Genomic DNA, 26,410 nt, shown 5'->3' with positions numbered 1-26,410 from the left:
TTGTTGTGTGGAGATTGCTGATTTTGTAATATAAGGAACGAGCTATAAAATATATCAAACTAACAAAGCGTGTATCCGAAACAAAAGAATAGTGAATGATAGTATGCGATTCTTTTTTATATACTCTCATTTCCCCTGTTTTTCTCTTGCCCAAAGGAAAATTTTGCCCTGTTTCTTCAATTTTATTTTTATTTTCTCTCTCCTACATAGCGATGATGTGGTAAAAGCACCAAGTATAAGGCTAAAACGACATCATTTTGGTCCAAATATGATTTTTTTAATCCAAATTTTATTTAAATTAAATTAAAATATGCTAATAAAAAAAGGTGAGTAGAAAAACCCACTCCCACACCACCATTGCCAATTGGGGATGGCAAGCCCTTACCTGCAGTTAGACCTATTAAACGGGTGGGTCGGGTCGGGTTTGGGTCGGGTCATAAATGGTCCGACCCAAATTAACCCATTAACCCGTTTATGACCCATTTATTCATAATATAAATAAGTTAATAAAAAAAAAGAGGGTAGAAAACCCACCCCCACACCACCATTGCCAGTTGGGGATGGCAGGCCCTTACTTGCAATTGGCAAGGGTCGTCATCCACTAGCCGAGGCTCGGTGACTCCCAATGGCCATAGCCCCACCATTGCCGGCCTTTCCCAGCTATGGTGGGACAGCGGCAACCCTTGTTTACTTTTTCCCTTTTTTGTGTTTTTTTTTTTAAGTTAGCTTATTTTTAATACAATTTTAAAATAATTGTATTGAAAAAATCAAATTTGAACTAAAACGAAGTCATTTCAGCCACGGCAATGTCACGTAGGATAGAGAAAACAATTTAAAAAAAAACCACGTCAACATTTTCGGTTAGTCAAGTTGGATGGAGTTAACAAAATGATTTTATTGCATCAATTTGACAAGTTTTAGGATTCAATTACACTTTCATGACAAGTTTTTAGATTTTCACTTCACTTATCCCAAATAGAAAACTAGTCACGTGGCTTGCAAGTTTACTATTAATTAATGAATTAATGTTTTACATCGAATAAAAAATGAATAGTGGTGTTTGAGAAAAGAAAACATAAAAGTATAGGAAAATATACCAGGGGAAAATTAAAAAATGACCTATACCATTGCCACTATTCCATTTTGGTGTCTTACCTTATCTTGCGACAAATTGGGTCCATAAACTAATCACTGGTTATCATTTCAAGGCAAAAAATATATAAAACGGAATATACTAAGTCACTAAGCGCCAGAGATATACAAGCAACGCTAATGTGAAAATAATTATTCAAAAGAAATTACAAAATGGTTCCTATATTATTGTTGATGTTTAATTTTGGTCCTCATACTTTATTTTACCATAGATTCAGTCCTTAACCTGACTTGTGATGCCGATTTCGAATATTTTCTTCCAAATGCAGACAGAAATTGCCGAGCAAGTGTCACTGCCAAATCAATATGCTAGTTCACACAACTTGAAGAAGCTATCTTTTCAAGACAATCCACATCTAGAGAAACTTGCACATGTGGTTCTAGTTAGGCTTTCCTCATATATCTTGTAATATCACTTCTGCTCGTGCACTATTATAACAATTGCCCATTTATTGTGGAATAATCATTTTAGGAAGGACAATTTAGCTTGGAGTTGCAATGCTTGCAAATTCTCGAAAGTTGCATTTAAGTGGTGATCAATTGCTAATTAGATAGACTTGCTGCTAGGACATCAGTTCCAAAGACACTAAAACAACCTTACCTGGTCATGGTTCCTCAAGAGTCAGCCACGTGTCAAATTTCGTTGGTTGTCTGCCCCCATGAATGTATGTATATTCAAAGATAACCAAATATAGAACAACCAAACTGTGGGGCCGGCGTTTAATTATCTTTTAACTTTTCTAATCTTGTATTTTGTTTTTATTATTTCAATTACATGAATGATTATGATATGTATAACTATAGTTAATTAGACTGTTGCATTTTGCACATGTAATTAGTATTTGACAATAAATCTATACTGAAAAAGTATTCGTTATACTATGGCGCCATTATTTTATCTCTCATGTACTCTATTGAATCCTTGGTAGATAGTAAAATAGTTGCAAATAATCATCAAATTCCTTGTTCTTCCCGAATGCGTTTTCATGATCACGAATATTATTATACATAATTTTTTATAAATGTACTTCGTGATAATGAATGAAGCAGTCGAACCTTCCTTAAAACTAACTACCTGTGATTTATTTGAAGTGCCAAACTACATGACAAAGTTATTTTTCTGCAACGTCCCCACTAGTTTTGCACTATTATAGCACGTTGATGCCACATTTTGATCTTTAGCTCTTAGCTCTTCCTTTTTGTTTGCATTTGGACGAAAAAAAACGTACGACGTTCTTAAAATTAGGATTGAACATTGGTCCACCGACCAATTACGCAACAAAAATAAGTACCGAGAATCAAAATTGAACGTGAGTATTAGTAGATGGACCATTTATGACATTTCCTCTCGAATTTTAAGTTGTGATTTACGCATCAATGCCGCATGCTCATCTCCAGTGTATACTGAGCTCTTTCTGTCATCATTTGGACGAAAAACACGCAATTGGTCCTGAATACGTGACGTGGGATTAGTTTAGGGACCAAATCCCATCGTAAAATAAAGTACAAGGACGAAAAACAATAGTGAACGTCCGATGCAGCATCAGTAAAGAGCAACCAATTATCAACCGTTGATTCATGTAAACGATGCATGTATTGATGATCGAGACATGTTGAGACACTCACGACCCGTGGATGTAACTTACGGGACGAAGGCATCACGTCCAAAATAAAAATAAGAAAAGATCGAGGACGACCAATAATAAATCTTAAATGGATATATAGTTGGGCCTCGCTTAATGCTTAAATTTCATTCTCCGCTGAACATAAAAAAGATCGTCGCTGAGGACCTGGGCGACTTCCTTCCCCCTGAATATCTTCATGCATCAAGCCCATCTTCCAGGAAATCTCTGACTCCCCAGCCCTTTTCTTGTATATAAAAATAAAAAACAAAAATAGTCATCGACAATCTGTCTATATATGTCTATACTTATACTAAACCAAAATTATTCTACTCACGCTTGCCTGGGATTCTCCGTTTTGACTCTTGTGTGCTTTTGACCACAATTGGCAAATTTTACCCAGTAACCCAATTCGTTCGGCATACTTCATTAATATTACACAGAATGGGTTGGGTTAATGTTCTGTCGCCTCGCGACCCCGATGTGACCCGACCTCGATGTGACTTTTTGCCTCATGAGCCCGATGTGACCCCGCAATTCCACATCGACAACGTCAAATTACCCATTAACACCCAACCCATCCTGTGTTATTTTCTCAAGTTGGTTAATGTGTATCTTTCCCGTTGTGTTTCTGTTTCTCCCTGGCCGGAAGCCTATAGGTTCGGGCCAGAAAGGAAGAGACTCAGCGAGGCAAAGTGGGAAGGTCAATGGAGAACAACGATCCAGCTGATCGCGGTCGTCCGAGGTAAGCTTCGCCGACCTCAAACATGTCAGAGTGGATTGGGAAAGGTTTGTAGATCTTAAGGAGGTATCCCCTTGTCCTCCGATGTCACATTTTGTCGAAAAGAGGAGTTTTCATTAGCTTAATTAGTCGTGGATATTGAGATGGGTTAGACTCCTGCAGTGCATACATACGTTAGACTCCTGCATGCATAGACTCTTTAACTACGATTTGCACCAGAAGCTTGACATCATACCGCAAATTAAATTTCCTTTTGAACTTAAATTAGTAGCTCTTGATATGTTTCTGCAAGTATATTAGTTAAGAGCCCTCGGAAATCGCTAGATGTTTATTGTAGACTCATATCTTGATAGCTTTTGGAAAAACTGTCATCTTGTACGATGTAGAAAGAACTCACAGCTTTAGCTTTTGTGAAAGACTATCGTCTAACAAGTAGTTTGCTGATCTTAATTCGAAGATATGGAGCAGAGCTTGTCATTCAGATTGCTGAAATATATAACGAACATCTTGATTCCATGGAGGAGACATTACTTCAAGCCATCAGGGACATGTTTAGCTATACAGGTCCAACCAACATTACCGTTGCTCCCGTCATGCTTATCTACACAATGGTCAAAAATGTCCGGCGGAGATTAATTTCCGAGAAAGGAAGGCAAGATAATGGCCCAAAACTCCGACTTGCGTACGCTCTCATCTCTGTTGCTCTCGGATGTGTCGCATGCAGTCTGTTGATATACATTTTGCTTGGTGACATGCCTTGGCTAGGGGTGAGCAACTTGGACCGCCCAAACCGGGACCGGATCGGACCGAACCAGACCGGACCGACGGGTTTGGTCCGGTTCGCGGGACTATTGGTCCGGTTCCCAGTTCCTAAAAGCAGAACCGGTTTCCGGGCAGTCCGGTTCCCGGTTCCAAGGGGGAACCGGACCGGACCGGATCGACTATTTAATATATATTTTTATTATTTTTTTCTTTAAAAAAATTAATAAAATGTGAACTAAACTCTAAGTGAACTTCATTATCATAAATTCATTGATAAAAATTAGTAAAATGTGAATTAAACCCCAAGTGAACTTCATTGACATAAATTCATTGAAAAAAATTAGTAAAATTTGAACCAAACCTTAAGTGTTTGACAAAAAAAAAACCCAATCTCTAAGTAACCGGTTCCATTGGACCGGACCGGACCGACGGTCCGGTCCGATTTCCGGTCCTAGAATCAACCGGTCCGATCCGCAGTTCCCAAAATTGGGAACCGATTCTCTCGGTCCAGTTCCCGGTTCCACCTTGGAACCGGACCAGACCGGGAACCGCTCACCCCTAGCCTTGGCTGATTCTCATTCCCTACGTCCCGATGTTGATAATCCTATTCGAATTCGAACTTGAGGATTAATTAGAGAATGGTGACAGTTTTCGATTTTCCTAATGTTGTTGTGTGCTCTTTGCGAAGTTGGTTTTGATGTACGTCTTGCCAATGCTGGCTCCGATATGAACCTCGTGTTGTACTATTATTACCTTAAACACTTTTTACATCACAATGCAGAATATATGATGATGATGGTGATGATGATGAAGACGATGGTACTACTTAGTTAAGATCTTAATGCAATTGAATGAAATTGAGGAAACATGGATTTTTTTTCTTTGGCAAGAGAGAATCAGGGAAATTGATTCAAAGAATTCGAGAAAGAATAATATTATCCTTATTCACTAATCTTTCTATACACGAATTACGATTTTAATCTAGTTCACAAATCGATCCTCATATCCCAACATTATCAATATTCTAAACATTATCTTGATATGTACTTCAACTCACAAATGAAAACTACTCAGCAATATATATGTTAACACTTATTCATTTTAATGGGATATTAGATGGAATCCTAATAGAGTGTAGATTTGGGTCAGGGTACCAATTTGGGAATTTTGTGAGACAAAAATTAATTTGGGTAAATATGTCATGGCTAAGAATTTCGAATTTTTAATTGTATCTTACTTTCTATTAGGAATCTCTATTTTATCTTTGCGTATTACTTTTTCACTTTAAAAGTTGTATATTTTAAATTTTTGCTTTGATTAATTTTATTATGATATTTAAGCGAAGCAAGCTTATTGGTTTCTAAATTGTGCAATGTAACCAGATAATAGTTATAAATATTTTTAAAATAAATATTTTTATTTTGGTTTTATTTCGATGTTCTATTATAATTATATCTTTTTAATTGTTCTTTAACTAATTTTATGGTAAAATTTAGATTAAATTAATTTTAAATGAATTTAAAGCATGTTATGAAATAGTCTATATTTAAAATTGGTAGTAACTAATCCAGGATCGAGTTGCACTATTTAACTCCGATTATCTTTAGTTTGATGTCGTCAATTGATTGCCAACTACTAATGCTCTCCTGATATTTAATCACTGGGCTTAGGTGATATGGAAGCAGCCTCACCTTAAATCCTGTAATGTGGAAGATGCATAGTTTGAATTGGCTCTACATTGATTTTCTTTGGCCAACTGCTCAAAAAAGAACTTAGTAGGGCTTCACAAAAAGGACAAAAATATAAGGTACATATTATTAATAAGAGTTAATACCACGAAAAATCTCAAATTTGTACACCTGTGATAAATTTACCACAAACTAATTATTTGACCACCAAAAATCCCAAATTGGTACACTTGTGATAAATTTACCCTATGTTAGTTTTCATTAAATTTTATCGTCAAATTGCTGAGTTGGATGACATGTGATAGTTGACAGGTGTACCAGTTTGGGGTTTTACCTCCTCTATTTGTCACAGATTTATCAGTTTGAAGTTTTCGTAGTATTAATCCAATTTAACAGAGGGTAAATTTGTCACAGGTGTACCAATTTGGGGTCTTTGATGGTCAAAAAATTAGTTTTGGGAAACATTTGTCACAGATGTACCAGTTTTGAGTTTTTAGTGGTCAAAAAATTAGTTTGTAATAAATTTCACGCAGGTGTACCAGTTTGGGATTTTTCATAATATTAACCCTATTGTTAAATTTCTTAAACAAACGTGAAAAAGCTCACACTTATATCATGAGAAAATTAAAAAAATGATGTTATTAGATCAATTATATAATGAATGACAAAAGCTTTTATATAAAGATATAACTAATTTGATTCCATACATTATACATACATTATCTATAATAATCAAATTTTGTCGTTATTTCATGCTATCTAATGACATATAATCGTATCTTTGGGGGAAAAAAAGGATAATTAACGTGTTATATCATTAATCTTAGCGACCACCTCATAAAAATCTGGAAAAATTTCAAATAATGGCCCGAAGTGTCCTTATTTTCTTAAATAAGGGCCTGAAACGGATCTTGTTTCAATTAAAGGCCTGAAGTGGCCATATCTGTCTCAAATAAGGACTTGATCTCACTAATTGATCAAGGGTATTTTTGTTTTCTTTGTCCTTTTTTCTTTTCTTTTTTCCCATTCTTTTTTACCAAATCTTTTTTTTCTCCGTCTCCGACCGGCCGCTGGCGAGGGTCGCCTTGCTCACGGCTAGCGGTGGCAAGGGCAGCCCTCACCAAATCGGGCGAAGGCAACCCTTGCCCAGGCGAGGCCGGCCCTTGCCTGTGGCCATCAAGGGCGGCCTCGCATGTGTGATGTTGTCATATGCATGCAGTTTTAAGAAAACATATTGGATTACTTGCAATGTTGACCCCAACATACAACAATTATCTCTGCATAGGAGAAGATACCCAAGCAATTTTGTAGTGAGGCCTTGTGATCTAAATAGATTGCTTGCAAATTTTTAGTCATCCCTTCAGGAAATTACTATCATTGCAACGGAACGCAACTCCGATCCTTCTGATGCTACAAGTGAATTTTCAGTCGTCCCTTCAGGAAACAAGCACCGAAATCTCAGGCCTAGCCTTTTGTGGATTTGGGCTTGGCTCTTGTGGATCCGGGCCCAACCTCCGCGGATGCCTGCCTTTGTTAACACAGGCCAGAGCATCAAGGACCGGGCACGGCATCGGGGTCCTAGGCCCGGCCTCAATGGACCCAGGTTTAGCGTTGATGGACCCGGATTTGGCCCGCTGCTGAGGACCCAAAACAGATGTTGAGGTTTCCGTGCCCAAGTCTCTATCTTGATATTTAGTCATACTTTAGAAAATAGTTTTTGAGTTTTTAAAGAGAAAATCATTTTCTTGAATTTAAGCATATTGACTTGGACAAAAATATTCCGTTAACTCATTTTTCTAAACAATCCAAATACCCAAAAATGTTATCTTAGAAAAAAATATTCCACGAAACAAACAGAACTTATTTCCAATAGGCATAGAAGAGAGGATGAAGATCCTTAACCTCAAACGGTGTTTTCATTGGCATCTCAATCAATTTTTAACAATGATACGTGTAAATAAGGCATGTATCAGCGATTGAGATATATTGAGACACTTATGAACTTTAAAAGCATCTCGTGGAATGAAGAATCCATGTCTAAATATTCTGCATAAACAAGGAAAAATTAAGTAAATAAAAGGAAATCCAAATATATTCTAACAAATATTGCATTATTTATTGCCTAGAGTAGATAAAATAACTCTATTTTTATAGAGTTATCAAACCCCCAAACTTAACATTTTGCTAGTCCTCGAGCAAAAGCAAGATATAAGACATACTTAAGCTAACAACCCCCTCCATAACTTCCTTCCATAATTGCTCGAAATCACAATTCAAAGAAAAACACAAATTTCATCCAAACATTGAAATAGATTCATAAGTTAAAACCGATTCTAACTATGTGATCCAAGTGTGTGTGTGAGTCCTCATCTTTTCGAATTATATGCAATCCAAATAAGTTCACATTGGTATGCAACCTCTCAAAAACTCTATATAATTATAACCAAATCTCATAGGTTTGCTTTTCATTCCTCTCTCCACTAATGTAAGCTAATCATCCAACCAAAAATCAATAGGACTTTCCTCAGGTTGTAATATAAGGCTGGGCTAACGGTGAGATAATGATAAATTTAAGCTCAAATCACCCATGAACACATTGATTTCTAGGATCTAATTAGAGCATATGCCACTATCCCCAATTTCACATCTTCAAAATAATCTTTCTGCCACCACGTATCATCATGCTTTCTCCTTTTTTTTTTCTTTTTTTTTTCTCTCTTTTTTTTTTCATTGCTTTATGGTGGAGTTCCTCCCTAAGTCCCTCCTAATATAACGTGAACATTCCCAACCCATTGAGTATCCGAAAGGCTCACTCAATTGAAAGTTGGATAGGGAACCATAAAAGCAATTTTTTTTTTCACCCCAAACAACCATAGCAATCAAATTATTTCCATGCTCCACCCTTCCTCCCAAATAAACTTTTATCCTAAAAAATTAACATGTTCATGGGGCGTGGGACAAATGATATAATTTGGTAAAAGGTAAGCTAAAAAAATGCGGGTGCCAATAAAAGATTGGATAATAATTAAGGCTCAACGGGGGTGACTATGGATAAATAAACAGGGTTGGCTTGAAAGGCTCAATCGATCCAAAAATTGCCTAAATCATTTTCTTAGTTAGATGTAGCCTAGGATTTCGCCTCAAGAGAAAATCAAACAAATTCTAAGATTTGGGTGAGATCTAAGAAAAGCACATACTTCACATGAATGTTCTCTAGATGTACACACTACTAAAAAATTAAGGACTTCTAGTGCTCAGTAAGTGGATCGACATCATCAGAATCAAAATTAACTCACATATCATTCGCAAGTTTGAACAAAATTTAAATTTTCCTAAGAATCGCAAAAATTCACAACAAGGAATGCAATAAAAAAACAAATTCAGATTTAGCAAAAAAATTTTGAGCAAAAATTTTGTTTCCCCCCAAACTTGAATGAAGCATTGTCCTCAATGTCAAAAACAAAAGAAACAAAAGAAAAATAGGAACAAGAAAACTCCCATTGCTGTCGGATGTGTCCATGGATGGTCTTGATGACTAAACTCCAAAAAGATGATCCTTTAAGAAAGAAAATTAACCTGGATAAAAAAATATAAATCATGTTTTTTTTTTGAAAAAAAATGAACGTAAAATTAATGAAGAAACATAATAAAAATGCTTGGGTTGCCTCCCAAGAAGCGCTTGCTTTATAGTTTTCAGCCAAACTATCTCAGATGTCGTTATTCTGGAGGATGAAGTTCAATAGTGGTCTTCTGCTTGTTGTAACCACCTTCGAAGTAGGGCTTCAAACGTTGACCGTTCACCTTAAATGTGCCTTCGGTGTCATGTGCAACTTCAACTGCTCCGTATGGAAATACCTGTGTGACTGTATAAGGACCAGACCATCGAGAACGTAACTTTCCTGGAAAAAGTTTAAGACGAGAGTTATAAAGTAAAACTTTTTGGCCAATTTCGAACTCTCTTCTGAATATGTGTTTATCATGCCATCTTTTGGTACGCTCCTTGTACATCTTAGCATTTTCATAGGCCTCATTGCGAAATTCCTCCAATTCATTTAGTTGCAACAATCTTCTTTCACCTGCAGACAGCATGTCAAAATTCAGAAATTTCAATGCCCAATATGCTTTGTGCTCTAATTTCACCGGTAGATGACAAGCCTTCCCAAACACTAGCCTAAAAGGAGACATCCCAATTGAGGTTTTGAATGCTGTCCTATAGGCCCAAAGTGCATCATCAAGTTTCATTGACCAATCTTTCCTAGAGGCATTCACTGTTTTTTGTAAAATTCTCTTGATTTCCCTATTTGAAACCTCTACTTGACCACTAGTCTGAGGATGATAAGGGGTTGCAACCTTATGTGTGACTCCATACTTACTCAAAAGTGCTTCAAACTGTTTGTTGCAAAAGTGTGTTCCCCTATCACTTATGATTGCCCTAGGAGTGCCAAATCGCGTAAAAATATTTTTCTGCAAGAATTTGACAACAGCCTTAGCATCATTTTTTGGCAATGCTACAGCTTCTACCCACTTAGACACATACTCCACAGCCACTAAAATGTATAAATTACCATAAGAAGATGTAAAGGGTCCCATGAAATCAATACCCCAAACATCAAATAATTCACACACAATAATGTTGTTTAAAGGCATCTCATTTTTTCTAGAAATATTTCCAGTTCTCTGACACCGGTCACATGAAGCTACAAAGGAGTAAGCATCTTTAAAAAGTGTGGGCCAATAAAATCCAGATTGTAAAACCTTAGCTGCAGTCTTGGAGGCACCGAAGTGGCCACCTGCCTGTCCATCATGGCAATGAAAAAGAATGTTAGGTATTTCTTCATTGGGAACACATCGCCTAATAACTTGATCAGCATATACCTTAAACAAGAAAGGATCCTCCCGAAAATAATGTTTAACATCAGAAAAGAATTTCTTCCTTTGTTGATAAGTCAATTCAGAAGGGAGAACCTTACTTACCAAGAAATTAACATAATCAGCATACCAAGGGATTTCGATTTTGACAGAGAAAAGTGCCTCATCAGGAAATTCATCTAGGATTGGTCTTTCTTCCACAGGGGCATTCGGCAATCTAGAGAGATGGTCGGCCACTAAGTTTTCTTTCCCTTTCTTGTCTTTGATTTCCAAGTCAAACTCTTACAGCAGTAAGATCCACCTAATCAACCTAGGTTTTGAATCTTTCTTTTCAAGCAAATACTTAAGAGCAGAGTGGTCAGTGTAAACAATGACTTTGGAACCAATCAAATAAGAGCGAAATTTATCAAAAGCAAACACTACCTCCAAAAGCTCATTTTCAGTTGTGGCATAATTCAATTGAGCTCCAGACAGGGTGCGGCTTGCATAGTATATGGTTCGAAAAATTCCATCCTTTCTTTGTCCAAGTACGGCTCCAACAGCCGAGTCACTAGCGTCACACATCAACTCAAAAGGCAAATCCCAAGTAGGCGCAGTCATGATAGGGGCCGAAATTAACTTCTCCTTCAATGTGTTGAATGCCTGCAAACAATCATCAGAGAAGTCAAATTTAGAATCTTTTTCCAACAATTTAGAAAGGGGTCTAGCAATCTTAGAAAAATCTTTAATGAAACGCCTATAAAATCCTACATGTCCCAAAAATCCTCGAACAAGCTTCACAGAGGTCGGAGGCGGCAGTTTTGAAATAACTTCAATCTTAACTCGGTCCACCTCAATTCCTCTTATAGAGATCTTATGGCTTAGCACAATCCCTTCCTGCACCATAAAGTGACACTTCTCCCAATTCAAGACAAGGTTAGTCTCCTCACATCTTTGTAACACCAAAGCTAAATTATTCAAGCATGAATCAAAAGATGAGCCAAAAACAGAAAAATCATCCATAAATATCTCAATATATTTTTCCATCATGTAAGAAAAAATAGCCATCATGCATCTTTGAAAAGTAGCAGGCGCATTACAAAGACCAAAATGCATCCTCCTATAGGCAAAAGTGCCATAGGGACAAGTAAAAGTAGTTTTTTCTTGATCCTCAGGTGCAATAGGGATTTGATTATAATCAGAATATCCATCTAAAAAGCAGTAAAACTCATGCCCTACAAGTCTCTCCAATAATTGATCAATAAAAGGCAAAGGAAAGTGATCTTTACGGGTGGCATCATTCAATTTTCTATAATCTATGCAAACACGCCATCCAGTAACTGTTCTAGTAGGAATCAATTCATTATCATCATTAGGTTGAACAGTCATATCTCCTTTTTTTGGAACAACTTGCACAGGACTTACCCAAGCACTGTCAGAGATAGGATAGATGATCCCTGCATCAAGTAGCTTAATTACCTCAGCCTTCACCACCTCCTGCATTTTTGGATTGAGCCTCCTTTGGGGTTGGATGATCGGTTTGAATTGCTCTTCCATCAATATTTTATGCATGCATATCGAGGGGCTTATTCCTTTAATATCTGCAATGGTCCATCCTATTGCTCCTTTATGATCTCTCAGGACTCGGAGTAACTTTTCCTCCATCACACCTGTCAAAGAAGAAGAAATAATTACTGGAAGAGACGACACTCCATCAAGAAAAGCATATTTAAGATGAGATGGTAAAGATTTGAGTTCTAGAATTGGTGGTTCTTCAATAGAGGGTTTCGGTTTCTTCAAATTCGATCCCAATTCTTCGAATTTCGGTGGTCTAAATCTCGGAAGAGGTGGATTTGCTTCCAAAAATTTCGTGTACTGCTCGACCTCTATAGCTTTGGCTTCTTCTTTGCTTGGCCAAACCAAGCATGCCTCCAACGAGTCTTCAATTGTGGCTTTACTAAAAATTGATTCCACAAGCCTATCAACTGCATCGACTCTCAAACATTCATTCGGCTCAGCAGGATATTTCATGACTTTGAACACATCAAAGGTGACTCGGTCATCTTGAACTCTAAGAATTAATTTTCCTTGTTGCACATCAATTAGAGCTCTCCCTGTTGCTAGAAAAGGTCGGCCTAGGATGATCGGGACCTCGAAATCCTCCTCCATCTCTAAGACAATGAAATCTGCAGGAAAAATAAACTTGTCAACCTTAACTAGAACATCCTCCACTATGCCTCTTGGGTATTTGATCGATCGATCGACTAACTGAAGAGATACGGTGGTAGCTTTTGCTTCCCCCAAACCTAATTTCCTAAAAATAGAATAAGGCATTAGATTAATACTTGCACCTAAATCACACAATGCCTTATCAAAATAAGAATTACCAATAGTACAAGGAATAGTAAAACTCCCTGGATCTTTCAATTTTGGTGGTAACTTATTCTGCAAAATAGCTGAACATTCCTCATTAAGCTTCACAGTCTCATAATCTTCCAATTTCCGTTTGTTTGCCAAAATTTCCTTCAAAAATTTCGCATAACTAGGCATCTGGGCTAAGGCATCTGCAAAAGGAATATTAATGTGCAATTTCTTAAAAACATTAAGGAATTTAGAGAACTGCTTATATATTTTGTGTTGCTGAAGTCTTTCCGGGTATGGAACTGGCGGCACATATGGTTTTGGATTGTCCGGAAATAACTTGCTTCGAGGTGGATCAGCTTTGGAAGGTTCAATTTCAGGTGCGTCGGCTCCGGGTGGTTCGATTTCTTTCTTCTTTCTTGCTGCTTCATTAGACAAATTTCTGCTAACTTCTTTTCCACTCCTCAAGGTGATTGCTTTTGCATTCTCAACTGGATTCTTCTCAGTGTTGCTCGGAAGGGTACCATATGGTCTTTCAGACAAATGGTTAGCTAACTGGCCAACCTGCTTCTCCAGATTTCGAATGGATGCCTCCTGATTTTGGAACCTCACATCAGCACTTTTAATGAAGTCTTGAGTTGTTTGAGCTAGCTTAGTAACCATCTCCTCAAGGTGATTGTGTTGTTTCTCCTCAGGCGGCCTAAATGATGGTGGTGGTGGTCTCGGCCCTTGCTGATTTTGGTTGCTCCAGGAGAAATTCGGGTGGTTTCGCCATCCAGGATTATAGGTGTTTGAATATGGATTGTTCTGGGGAGGCCTGCTAAAATTTCCAATAAAGTTAGTATTTTCAGGAGGATGTGTGAAAGGATTACCTACCTGACATTCGGTGCTAGCATGGCTTCCATTGCAAAATTCACAAGTCGGGCCTTGAATCTTCAACACTGAGTCAATCTTTTTGTTTAAAGCAGTAAACTCTGCGGCAATGGTAGTATTGACACCAACTTCATGAATTCCACTCGACTTTCTAGCAGATAGCCTCTCAATCGGCCATTGGTAGCTATTAGCCGCCATCTCCTCCAAAAGATCAAAGGCTTCCTCGGGCAATTTATTGTCCAACGTCCCTCCATGCTGCGGCATCAATGGTAGACCTCAAATTCGGCATCACTCCATTATAGAATTTATGCACTTGCATCCAAACTGGTAGGCCATGATGCGGACAACGCCTTAGTAGTTCTTTAAACCTCTCCCAAGCTTCGTACAGAGATTCACCATCCATCTGTACAAAAGAAGTAATATTGTTACGCATCTTGGCAGACTTAGCAGGAGGAAAGTACTTACTAAGGAATTTTTGAGCCATGTCATTCCAAGTCGTGATAGATCCTGCAGGAAGAGAAGTTAACCACATCTTAGCTTTATCACGCAAGGAAAAAAGGAATAATCTCAATCTAATGGCATCATCAGTAACGCCGTTATATTTTATAGTGTCACAAATTTCAAGAAAAGCATCTAAATGGATATTAGGATCATCATTCGGCAATCCACTGAATTGGACTGCGTTTTGAAGCATATGAATTAGGGAAGGCTTAATTTCGAAATTGTTAGCTTGTATGGTTGGCCTCCTAATGCTCGATATTGATCCTTGGACCGTAGGTGCAGCATAATCCTTCAAAGTCCTCCTTGGATTTTCTTCTCCCTGTTGGTTTTCAGCCATGGTGTTGTTGCTTTGCTCTCGTCGTCGCCTTAGAAAAGTGCGCTCAATTTCAGGATCAAACTTCTCAAGTTCTCCCTGTTGGCTTCGAGTCATGCAATATTCCACCCAATTCTTGTACAGAGTCGAATTCCTCTTTCTTCTTTTTTTTTCTGTAAAATCAAACTAATAAAATTAAAATAAAAAAATAATGTTAGACTAAACCAAGAATTGCTCGGTATTAATAGTAATTGATAATTATCAAATCAATCCCCGGCAACGGCGCCAAAAACTTGTTCGTAAAATTCTGCACGTGTCAACGAACGTGTTGAACAAGTAATATAATGATGAGAAGAGTATCGTCCCACAGAGATTGATGATAATAAACCAATTAAATATTAAAAATTGACTAATTCTAAAATTTATCTAACTGATCAAAATATAATTGAGAACAAATAAAAATTGACAATTTTTAAAAATGAAATTTTATAAACTAAAGGCAGATAATCAATCAGGTAAAATATGTTAGAGCATCCGATTTCACCATAACCACTAGATATGAATTTCGGATCATTATGCATACAAGAACAATATCAAACATGTGATAGTGGAATTCCCTAGTCTATTTACTATCCTATCTCTAGGTATAGCAAACCTACTCAGTTTATCAATTCACTATATTTCTATGTGAATTTAAATAAACATAAGCGCATTAAAATCTGTGAATATTCCCGGTTTACAATGAATCTTTTAGACCACCTTATCATCGAAAGCTACACAATAACATGGTATATTTCGATCCACATTTAATTCATGGTTATATATTATAAGGAGCAATTGCATATTATTACTTTTTAGTCTCAAACATGCACATCGGATCATTCAAGTGGTGGCCAATCACCTAAACGCATTAAGCACGATAATATATAACTCACATGAATGAAATTACTTGCAAAGTATAAAAAACATGAAATTCATATCATCATGGTTAGGCTACATCGTAGCTCTAACAAAGAAAATTAGAACATAATAGAAGAAAAAACGACAATAGAAATTAAACCAAACATCTTGAATCAAAGAACAAGAATTCTGTCACCACTTTTGTCTTCTCTTCAAAATACTTGAAAAACTCTCAGAACACTGAAAACAAAAACGATCTAAAAAAAACTCCATGTTCTCCCAAACTATCATATTTATATGATAACATCCAAGACTTCTCTCACAAGGCAATTGCTTCTTTTTCATATAAAATTAGGGAATAAATCGCAGAATTCCCAGTGTGATATCTACCTTCTAACTCTTCTCTGGGTTGCATATTCCTTTCCTTCTTTTTGCCATATTTTCCTTATTTTCTCCATATCTCAATATTCTGCATAAACAAGGAAAAATTAAGTAAATAAAAGGAAATCCAAATATATTCTAACAAATATTGCATTATTTATTGCCTAGAGTAGATAAAATAACTCTATTTTTATAGAGTTATCATTGGCATTTCTCTCTTTTCGAAATGAGATTAAAAAAAATCCACGTTCAAAAGGGCTAAAGAAACCCCGGAAGCTTGAAACCTCGGATCGTTTGATTGAACGAATGGGTCAACGAAGGAATGAAACGAGAGAGAGCGAGAGAGGGGTTTTTGTTTATATGAGAATAGGCTTGAAGTTGAAGGTGGTACCACGTGTCCGAGGTTGAGTGGCATGCCAGCTTAGCAGTGTGAGAGGGGAGCTCGGAGGATGGGTGATGTAAATGCTTACATCCAGCTATCCTGGCCATTTCTCCAAGTCGGCTTAGCTTGCCGCCCGGAGATCATTCAGCGGCTGTGATGTGGTCCGGTGCCCTGTTTTTCTCTGCTCTGCCTATATAATCCTTGTGTAAGCTCTTGCAGATGTTGCGTACTAAGCCCCTCGTAAAAAAAAATTTACGTTGTAGATTTCGCCATGATGAATAAATCAAATCACAATACAACATAATGTTATTTTTACAAACATTGGTCAAATATCAGAATGATTTATATTTATTACTTTTGGATTGCTACACATTTGTATTTGAGGAGTTCCATGGGTTTCGATTTACAGCAAGCATATGTTAAAGTATAAAAAGGCTTCGGTTGAAAGTTTCTCAGAAATGGATTTACTAATTTCGATCCGGATCATTTACTAATTTTATTTTTATATTTAACTCTCTCTACACATTTAAATGTTTTCTTCACACACATGCGTGTACTCTTTTTACTCGAGGGGAATAAATCAATTTTTTTACATGGATTTAAAAACCTAAATCACAATCAGTTTCATTCATCATTTTAGTATCATGTGATGCAATAAAATACATTGAATGCACACATGACCATCGTCGTTGTTTGGCCTTGTGACATTACGAGTGATTTATGAATGAAATTATCAGGTAATTTTGGTAAACCAGTCTCAAAAGCACAATGATAGTGATCAAAACGGAGCTTTGTTAATCTGGTTAGCTATCTTATTGGGTGGACGAGTAACGAATCAAGCTTGTACCTGTCTAGCTTGTTGTATGTGCGTAGTTCAATTGAACAAATTATTTAGAACTTGTGAGCTATCCAATTAGCTATTTTAGTTTGAATTTTGTTGTGTGGAGATTGCTGATTTTGTAATATAAGGAACGAGCTATAAACTATATCAAACTGACAAAGCGTGTATCCGAAACAAAAGAATAGTGAATGAGAGTATGTGATTCTTTTTTATATACTCTCATTTCCCCTTTTTCTCTCTGGCCCAAAGGAAAAATTTGCCCTGTTTCTCCAATTTGACCATTTCTTAGTTCTTTTTACTGGTAACGCAATTCCATGAGCTTTATTTTCCAATGCAACTGGATCAAATGGGAAGTAATGGACCTAAATGCACTTAGGACTCAAAACTAAAACTGGCACTCTAGCAAAAGATTTAAAACTGCCTTGCCGGGAAGGGGCTGGTGGGAACTTACCGAGATATGCTTAAACTAGCTCAAAACACGCTTAACTGCAGAGGAATTTGCACCAGAAAGAATTGTAATCGTCATCATAATTTATTCTGCTATGTTGTGTAAAAGGTGTTCAAGGTAAATAATACAACATGAGGTTCATATCCGACCCAGCATTGGAAGGTTACTGAGCAAATCAAATTCATATAACGAACACGTCACCACATCATAAAATCTGTAAACTGTCGTCCCAATTATTTCTTCAATTCGCGACGAACACGAATGGGCCTACCAACATTAAAACGCAAACAACAAAGATAGGCAAAGGCAAGTCGCCAAGCAGGACACACAATAGGAGACCGCACTCGACACATCCAAGAAAAACAGCCATCACAGCAAAAGCAAGTCGAAAACTTGGGTCAAGATCTGGCCTTCCCATCTCGAAGATTAATTTTTGCCGAATGATTTTGATCGCTTCACAGATAAGCGTAATGCCTGGTGCATTGAAAATGTCGGCCGGACCTATAGAACTATGCCTGTCCTTGATGAGCTGACGCAAAGCATTGACGAGGGAATCAAGTCCTCCACTAACTTGAGCTGCATGCTCTAACACATTCCTGGGAATAAAAATCAGCGAATTACTTGTTAGTCAACCGTCTTTGGCAGATCTGGACAAAAAAAAAAACTGTCTTTCGCAGAAGCCTAGACAATATGGATCAAGAATAAGCATACGGATAGATTAACAAAGAAAAACATATGAGCGATTCGCGCTTGTACCATGGTTTCAGAATGAAACAATGGAAATGACGAATTCACCTGATCTAAGTACATTGTTTCCTAATAAAACAGCATAAACGTGATGAAACACACACAGAGACATCATAAGAGATAGGAAGTTCTTTTTCACGAGAGGAAATGAAGACAGCACACTCGCAGTCCTCCACACTCACCTTCTTTCCAGCCTCGTGATTTTTAAAAAGACATGGCAGCTATTATGGATTTCACTTTCCTCGGACAAACTCAGCTGTTTTAATGGTGTGCATACTTGAGTGGGATTATTCCTGGTATGAGTCCTACTGTATTCAACTCCCGAACGGATATCATGAAAATTTATATATTCACACAAAAAAAGGGGCCGATGACTTCAAGAAACATTCTTACTTTTTGACAGATTTACACCCACTGAATATACTCAGTATGAGCACAAGCCACCATGCTCTGTTCTGAGAGTCGAGTCATTATGAACAGCGAGAATAAAAACCTGGATCAATTAGCAAAATAATAGAAGACAATATCTGGGTGGTATGACACAGCTACCCTAATCCAGGAAATGCGAAGAAACAAGTCAATTTGCATCCACCAGATATTCCCCGAAGTACTTGCTCTGTTCTGAGTAGAGCCCATTTCTGCTCTTTGAGAGTAAGTCATTATGAACATCTCAATCAACAAAAGCTAAAAAAAGAATAGAGGAAAAAATCTGGATGGTACAAATTGGTGTAATGATCTGACTATCACAATCTAACGCGAGAAGCAGGCCATTTTCCACGGGCAAGCCACTGACCCAAGTTCAGAGTTCCAGAACCTGTTTTACGTAGAGTGCCGGTTTTGGCATTATTTCACTCACAGCGGACATGATCAAAGATAGAAACAGGACAGGATATCAAGATTTTGGCATTATTTCACTCGCAGTTCTCCAACTGACCTACGGAGACCGGGCTACAGCAGTCAAGATATGTTTGAAATCACCCAAGCTTACCTCCTACCACCGTGATCAGCTGGATTGTTGTTCGCCATTAACCTTCCAACTTTGCCTCGCCAATCTCTTCCTTGATCTCAGGGTGGGTTTTGTCACACCAAACTATGAAAAACCACATCGAGTGAGAGTTTCCAGTAAAATACGGATTATAAGGACTGCCGTCTTTCAAAACGGGATGGTGGGCCTTGCCTAAGCCGTGGGGCTTGGAAGGGTGATGGTGACGGGCTCGAGTCAAGCCCCCTATTTATTCTGTGCCAAGCCCGTCACCATCACCCTTCCAAGCTCTGTGCCAAGCCCCCATTTCGAGTCAAGCCCGTCACCATCACCCTTCCAAGCTCCATGGCTTGCCAAGCCCCCGCGAGGCAAGCCCGTCACCATCACCCTTGTAGGCAAACCCCACCATCCCGTTCCGATTGAATATTTGCTTTTTCATTGTACTTCCGATTGACTATTTTTAATGTGAAAAGCTCACAAAAACCTACGACGGAGATGGAGTAACTATTTTATACAATGATCATTTCTTTCACGAAAAATTAATGATTTAAAAAATATATTTTTAAAACTGATCGCTTATATCGTTTATAAAAATAAATGAACGAAAATGTTTAGACATAAGTTGTTATCGATAATGAAAATATTTTTCACTTATTAATTATTTCAAACGATTATTTTTTGGAAAATATTTTCTAAATTACTCATTTTCCGAGAAACAAACTGAGCCTAAATATGAAAAACCCACTCCATGGACCTCCAACGTGTAGTTTTTCATATTTAAGCCCTGGACCAAGGGAAAATTACACTTTGGATGCTACTCTATTATAGAGAAGTGAGGTTGTGGAATATGAATTACGTGGTTCTGATTTTCCTGGTAAAATAAAAGAATATAGGACTCTTAATTATTCAGAATATAATCAAATCATATCTACTGACCTCCCTCATAGTATTGTCACCATAGGTCCGTAGTAGAGTTTAACCTTGGAGGTCCATGGTTTGACTTTTCTAATCCGGTTGCCCATGGTGTATTTTTGTCTTTTTTCCTTTTTTTCCTTAGTTATTGTGTATTCTCGTAAAAATTTTAGTTTTTTTTTCTTGTTATTATTTTTTTTTGATAACCCGGGAACCCCCCGCACGGCCGACAGCCGAGGAGGTAAACCCGGGGTGACGCTAGCGCAGGACCCACCACCACGACGTCACGTTTAAGAATCCCTAACGCCAGAGCTGGGATTCGAACTCCTACCCTTCGTGGGGGAAGGAGAGCCCGAAGCCAGCGCAGCCGCTGAGGGCGGTGGTTGTTTCTTGTTATTTGACCTTTGACCCCACCAAAAAAAATTATTTCTACTATCCTTGACCCATGAGAACTCATATTTTGTTTCGACAAAATTCGTCACGATTTTATTCATTTTTTATAACTCAAAATGATAAAATAGAACTAATTATATCCTAATCAATTAACGACATTATATTAATGCACCGCTGTTAAAACAGGCTGTCCCTACCTACAATGCACATGTAGGTTATACTTCTACAACGATGCACAGACTCATTAGCCATGATTTACCCAAGAAGCATGATTTTATGCCATGCGTCAAATTCACTTTGAAACTAAACTTGCAGTTCTGGTTGTGTTCATGTGAGTATATGTATGGAGATATAAAAAAATTGCACGATGTTCAATTTAGACTCGTATCTTGATAACTTTGTTTATTAGAAAAACCATTGTCTTTTATGGTGCTTAAAGAGTTCGAATCCTTACATTTCATATTTCACGTGTGAGGCCCGATTTACGTACGAGGAAAGTATTAAGATGTATTTCGTGTTGGAAGTACTTGAGAAATATGCTTGATACACGAGCAAGTAGTCTATTGATTTTAATTCCTAGGCACGAAGCAAGCTCAAAGCCCAAATTGCTCGAGTGTAACCAGCATCTTGATTCCACGGAGGAATCGTTGCTATGAGCCATCGGGGACATTTACCCATACTGGTCCAGCCAACATTGCCGGAGGACCCATCAAGCTTATGTACACTGTGGTCAAAATCGCCCTGCAAAAATTAATCTGTGAGATGGGAAGACGAGATTTGGACTTGGGGTTCCGACTTTATGATGGGGTCGATCGGTTCTTTTTTTAATGATGTTTAGTGAGATTTATTTAAATATATACTTATAGTATATCACATCTCTGTAATTCAAATTTAACAAAGTTATTGTCTTAGTATCCTCAGTATTACCTTTTCTTCCTTTAGCTATTCTCTGGAATTGAAATAGACAACTAGTCACCTGACTTGTGATTTTACTATTAATTAGACAACTAATGTTTTATATCGGATAAAAAATGAAAAATGATCTTTGAGAAAAAGAGAACAATAATGTATTGAAAATTTACCGCGGAAATATTACTGAATGATCCCTATACTATTACCACTATTCAATTTTGGTCATCATATATTATCTTGTGACTAATTGGGTCCATCAACTAATCTCCAATTATCCTTTCAAGAAAAGTTATATATCTTTCCAGATATCGAAGGATTATGTTGACTAAGCGTCAGGGATATACAAACGGCATTAATGTTTAAAGACAACATAATTATTCAAAAGAAATCACAAAATGGTCCCTGTGTTATTGTCAATGTTAAATTTTGGTCCTCATACCTTGATCTTACGATAATTTAGTCCTTATCTTTTGATCCTAATTTCAAATATTTTCTTCCAAATGCATACAGAAATTGCTGAGTAAGTTCAAATCAATACATTAGTTCACACATCAAAAAAGATTCACGTGCAAAGAAGCTTGCACGTGTGATTCTAGTTAAGCTTTCCTTCTAAAAATGTCGCTTTTGTTCGCTGCCTAGCGCATTTGTTATGAATATTGCCCATGTATTGTGGAACAACCATCTTGTAAAGGACAATATAGCCTAGAATTGTAACACTTCCCTACCTTAAACGGGCCATATTGGCGAAAGTAGTACTTAAGAGACGTTCATTTAGAGAGTTGCTGTTAGGTCATCAATTCTAAAGACATTAAAACAGCCTCACCTTGTCAAGGTTTCCAAAGAGCAAGCCACGTTGCCATTTTTCATTGGTTATCTGACCACCCCATTAATGTACATTAAAAGATGGGTTAATACTAAGAAAAATCATAAATTGATACGCTTGTGATAAATATATCAAAAAAGTAATTTTTTGACCACCAAAAATTCAAAGTGGTACACATGTGATAAATTTATCTTTCGTTAGTTTTCATTAAATTTTATTATTAAATTGCTAAGTTGGATGACACGTGGTAGTCGATGAGTGGACTAGTTTAGGGTTTTATCCCTCTATTTGTCACAAGTTTACTAGTTTGTGATTTTTCGTGGTATTAATCTAATTTAACGAAGGGAAAATTTGCCACAAGTGTACCAGCTTGGGATTTTTGATGATCAAAGAATTAATTTAGAGTAAATTTATCACAAGTGTATCAGTCTGGGTTCTTCATGATAGCCATTAAAAGAACACTAAACATAGCACAATCAAATTGTGGGGCCAACGTCTGTAGAGGGCACCAGATTCGAATCTCCTGGCTCCTCCAAAATTCTTTTAATTATCTATTGACTTTTATAATCTTGTGTTTGTTTATGTTTTTTCAATGACATGAGTAATTTGATATATATATATCCCTAGATATAATTATACTATTGCATTCTGCACATGTACTTAGTATTTGCCAATAATTCTATACTTGAAAAAGAATTCGTTATACTATGACACTGTTGTTTTGTCTTTCCTTAATTGATGCTCCATTTAGCCTTTGTTATATAGTAAAATAGTGGTAAAGAATCATCAAATTCCTCATTTGCCCCGAACCTTGACACCTCATGCTAAATGGTATTTATTTCTCTTTTTTGTTCTTCTATCGAAGTTATTTTCATTTATCAATTGTAACAAAAACATGTACCTTTTGTTTATTTTTGTTGATTAATCTTTGGAGAGCAGGACAAATCAACAAGATAAACAAAGATCTGTAGGTTGTTTTATTTTTTAATTTTGGAGTTACTTTTACCTTTTATGAAAATCTAGGGTGCCCTGATGAGTGATGCTTAGTTTAGATGCTATGCTATGTTAGGTGTTAGCTCGCTTTGCTCTATACAGTGCCCAATTGAGAAATTTGAGATATGATCCTCTAAAAATCTTACTTATTAACATTGAATTTAAATCTAATCATATTAATTTTATATTTATATCTTACTCTCTCCACACATTAATTTTTTGGGTTAATACCACGAAAAACCATTAACTGGTACACTTGTGACAATTTTACCCCGAACTATTTCTTTGATCACAAAAAACCTCACACTGGTACACTTGTGATAATTTTACCCCCGAACTAATTTTTTGACCACTAAAAACTCCAAACTGGTACATTTGTGACAAATTTACCCTTTGTTAGTGTCCGTTAAATTATATTATATCACAAAAAATCACAAATTGGTAAACTTGTGACAAACAGAGGGGTAAAACCCAAAATCGATACACATGTCAATTACCACGTCTCATTAAACTTAGTAATTTGACAGTAAAATTTAACGGAAACTAACGGAGGGTAAATTTGTCATAGGTGTACCAGTTTGGGGTTTTTGGTGACCAAAAAATTAGTTCATGGGTAAAATTATCACATGTATATCAGTGTGGGGTTTTTTATGATCAAATAAATAGTTCGGGGTCAAATTGTCACAGGTGTACCAATTTAGGGTTTTTTGTGGTAAAAAAAATAGTTTTTGGTAAATTTGTCACAGATGTACCAGTTTAGGGTTTTTCGTGGTATTAACCCTAATTGTTTTCCACGTGAAGGCATGTACTCTTTTCATAGTATGGAAAAAAAAAAAAGCAACTTTATGCGTGGATTTAAGAACCTAAATCTCAATCGGTTTGATTTGTTTGTCATTGTCGTGCGATGTGGTAATATACATAACAAGCACACATAGCCATTGTTGTTCGGCCATGCACTAGGCATGAGTACCTCGTGACATTTCTGAGTAATGTATGAATGGAATTACCTAAGTAATTTTGGTAAAACAGGCTCAAAATCGCGATAGTGACAAAATCGAAGCTTTGTTAATCTGGTTAGTTATCTTATTGAATTTGTTTTCTATACAGCTTGCTCGAATTAGCTCCATGCTCCGTTCCACACCTAGTGTGACATTCCGAATTTTGGCCCATTTTTGGGATTTATAAAACGGGTATTTCGTCAGTGCGCTTATAGTAAAAATCTCGCCCGGGAACTGATCACTCCCGGTTATTGTTTTTAAATCTTGAGATTTCGCTAGAATCGCATTCGATCGAATTTGGCCGTTATTTAGACCCTGACCTTGGCAGTCGATTTTCGAGAGTTTCGGGACGAAATAAATTGGACGGTGTCGATATTATTGTGGCCAGCGTCGAGGTGATTAGGAATAGTGAGAAAGTGGAATTTTGGACCAGGTGCGAATTTGGACTGGTAGACCTCCCTCGTAGTGAGTCTTGAGTTATTTTATTTCGGCCCGTTGTCTTATATTATTGTTTGGGATTTTTCGGGGACAGTTAGATCTTTTCCGGGTTTGAATCGCGACAGTTAGAATAATATTTAGTTTGAACCGTGTCCGTTGGTTCGCGCTCGAGGATAAATATTAACTTTGTTCTCTCTTACTCTCTCTCCTCTCTCCTCTGACATGCCCACGCCGCGCACGCTCTCTCTCTCTCCTCATTGCGTCTACCGTCCCTCTTCTCTTTCTCTCTCCCTCCTTCTCTCTCCTTCTTTCTCCCTCTCTTTTCCCCCTCTGGCCGCGCACGTCTTCCCCAGGCAGACGTCCCCTCAGCCCACGCCCATGCAGACCCACCCCCTGACACACACACACACACTCTCTCTCTCTCTCTCTCTCTCTCTCTCCTCTTTCCTTCTTTTCCTTTTCTTTCTTCTTCTTCTTCTTCTTCTTCTTCTTCTTCTTCTCCTTCTTCCTTCGCCCGACTAGTCCTGCTCGTGCGTCTGCTCGCCCGACCGAACACCGCACGACCGCCCCTCCGCCTCTGCTAGACGCCATCCCACTAGCCACCGACTCTGCCGTCCTCCTCGCGCCACCGTGTCGCCCGGGAACGCCGCCTCGACGCTGCCTCTTTCCCCTCCCGAGCACGCGAGCTCAGCTCGTCACCACGCCTGTCGCGGCCCGGCGTTGCCCAGCCGGCTCGTCCCGTTCCGTTCCGCCGCTTGTGACGTCGCCAGCCAGCTCGGCCGCCGTCGCGCCGTCCGTCAGCCGCCGCCCCGACCGGCTGTTCTCTCCCCCTCCTCCGCGCGAGCTGCAGCTCGTCGCTGCGTCTGCTGCGACCGAAACCCGCCAGCCGCCGGCCAGCTAGCCCGGTCAACTCCTCAGCGCCGTCCCGACGCCTGAGCGTCCTCGACACCGCCGCCGAGCGCCTCCCCAACCGCACCACCCGCCTCAGCCAACTTCCTCTCCTTCCTTTAACTTTCCGCCGTTCGCCGCTGCTGCCGTCGTCAGCTCGCCGCCCGCCGGTTCGACCAGCGTGCCCGTCGCCGCCACGAGGTCGCCGTGCCGCCCCGTCACCGCCGGTTCGCCCCTCTCCCTCAGTCCCGACCTCTTTCTCTCTTTTTCTCTCTCTCTCCCTCACCCTCACCCCGGCTGACTTCTCCCCCTTCAGCTCGCCGCCGCCGCGTCGCCGTCGCCGCCGCCGCCGGTCGCCGCCCCGGCCAGCCAGCCCCGGCCAGCCAACCCAGGCCGTAGCCGGCTCGTCGCCCACGCGACCAAGCCGTGCGCCCGTCGCCGTGCCCGTGCCCGTGCCCGTTGCCTGCGCCCGTGCCCGTTCCCGCGCCCGTGCCCGCGCTCGTGCCCATG

General features: G+C 38.5%; 1 protein-coding gene, 1 long non-coding RNA gene, 1 other non-coding gene and 1 pseudogene across 3 annotated transcripts in view; 2 read left to right on the top strand and 2 right to left on the bottom strand.

Annotated features, from left to right (window-relative positions):
* Positions 1-19,596, bottom strand: part of LOC130138330 (uncharacterized) — a 73,379-nt gene extending 53,783 nt beyond the window's left edge. Inside the window, exon 1 of the long non-coding RNA XR_008816733.1 lies at positions 19,550-19,596. This is a non-coding gene — a long non-coding RNA (uncharacterized LOC130138330). The remainder of the gene's footprint in view (positions 1-19,549) is intronic.
* LOC115664620 (uncharacterized) overlaps positions 1-26,410 on the top strand; it is a 103,389-nt pseudogene that overhangs the window by 6,029 nt on the left and 70,950 nt on the right.
* LOC115664753 (uncharacterized) overlaps positions 1-26,410 on the bottom strand; it is a 75,851-nt gene that overhangs the window by 45,805 nt on the left and 3,636 nt on the right. The window lies entirely within an intron of this gene.
* On the top strand, positions 14,378-14,484 carry LOC115694562 (small nucleolar RNA R71). The gene has a single exon (XR_004007417.1). It is a non-coding gene; the product is annotated as a small nucleolar RNA R71 (small nucleolar RNA).

Source organism: Syzygium oleosum, unplaced genomic scaffold (genome assembly GCF_021117445.2).
Source record: "Syzygium oleosum isolate NSW1041296 unplaced genomic scaffold, Sole_v2.1 Sole_v2.06, whole genome shotgun sequence".
Lineage (NCBI taxonomy): Eukaryota > Viridiplantae > Streptophyta > Magnoliopsida > Myrtales > Myrtaceae > Syzygium > Syzygium oleosum.
The sequence above is the reverse complement of the archived record's forward strand: the minus strand, read 5'-3'. Positions and strand labels throughout refer to the sequence as shown.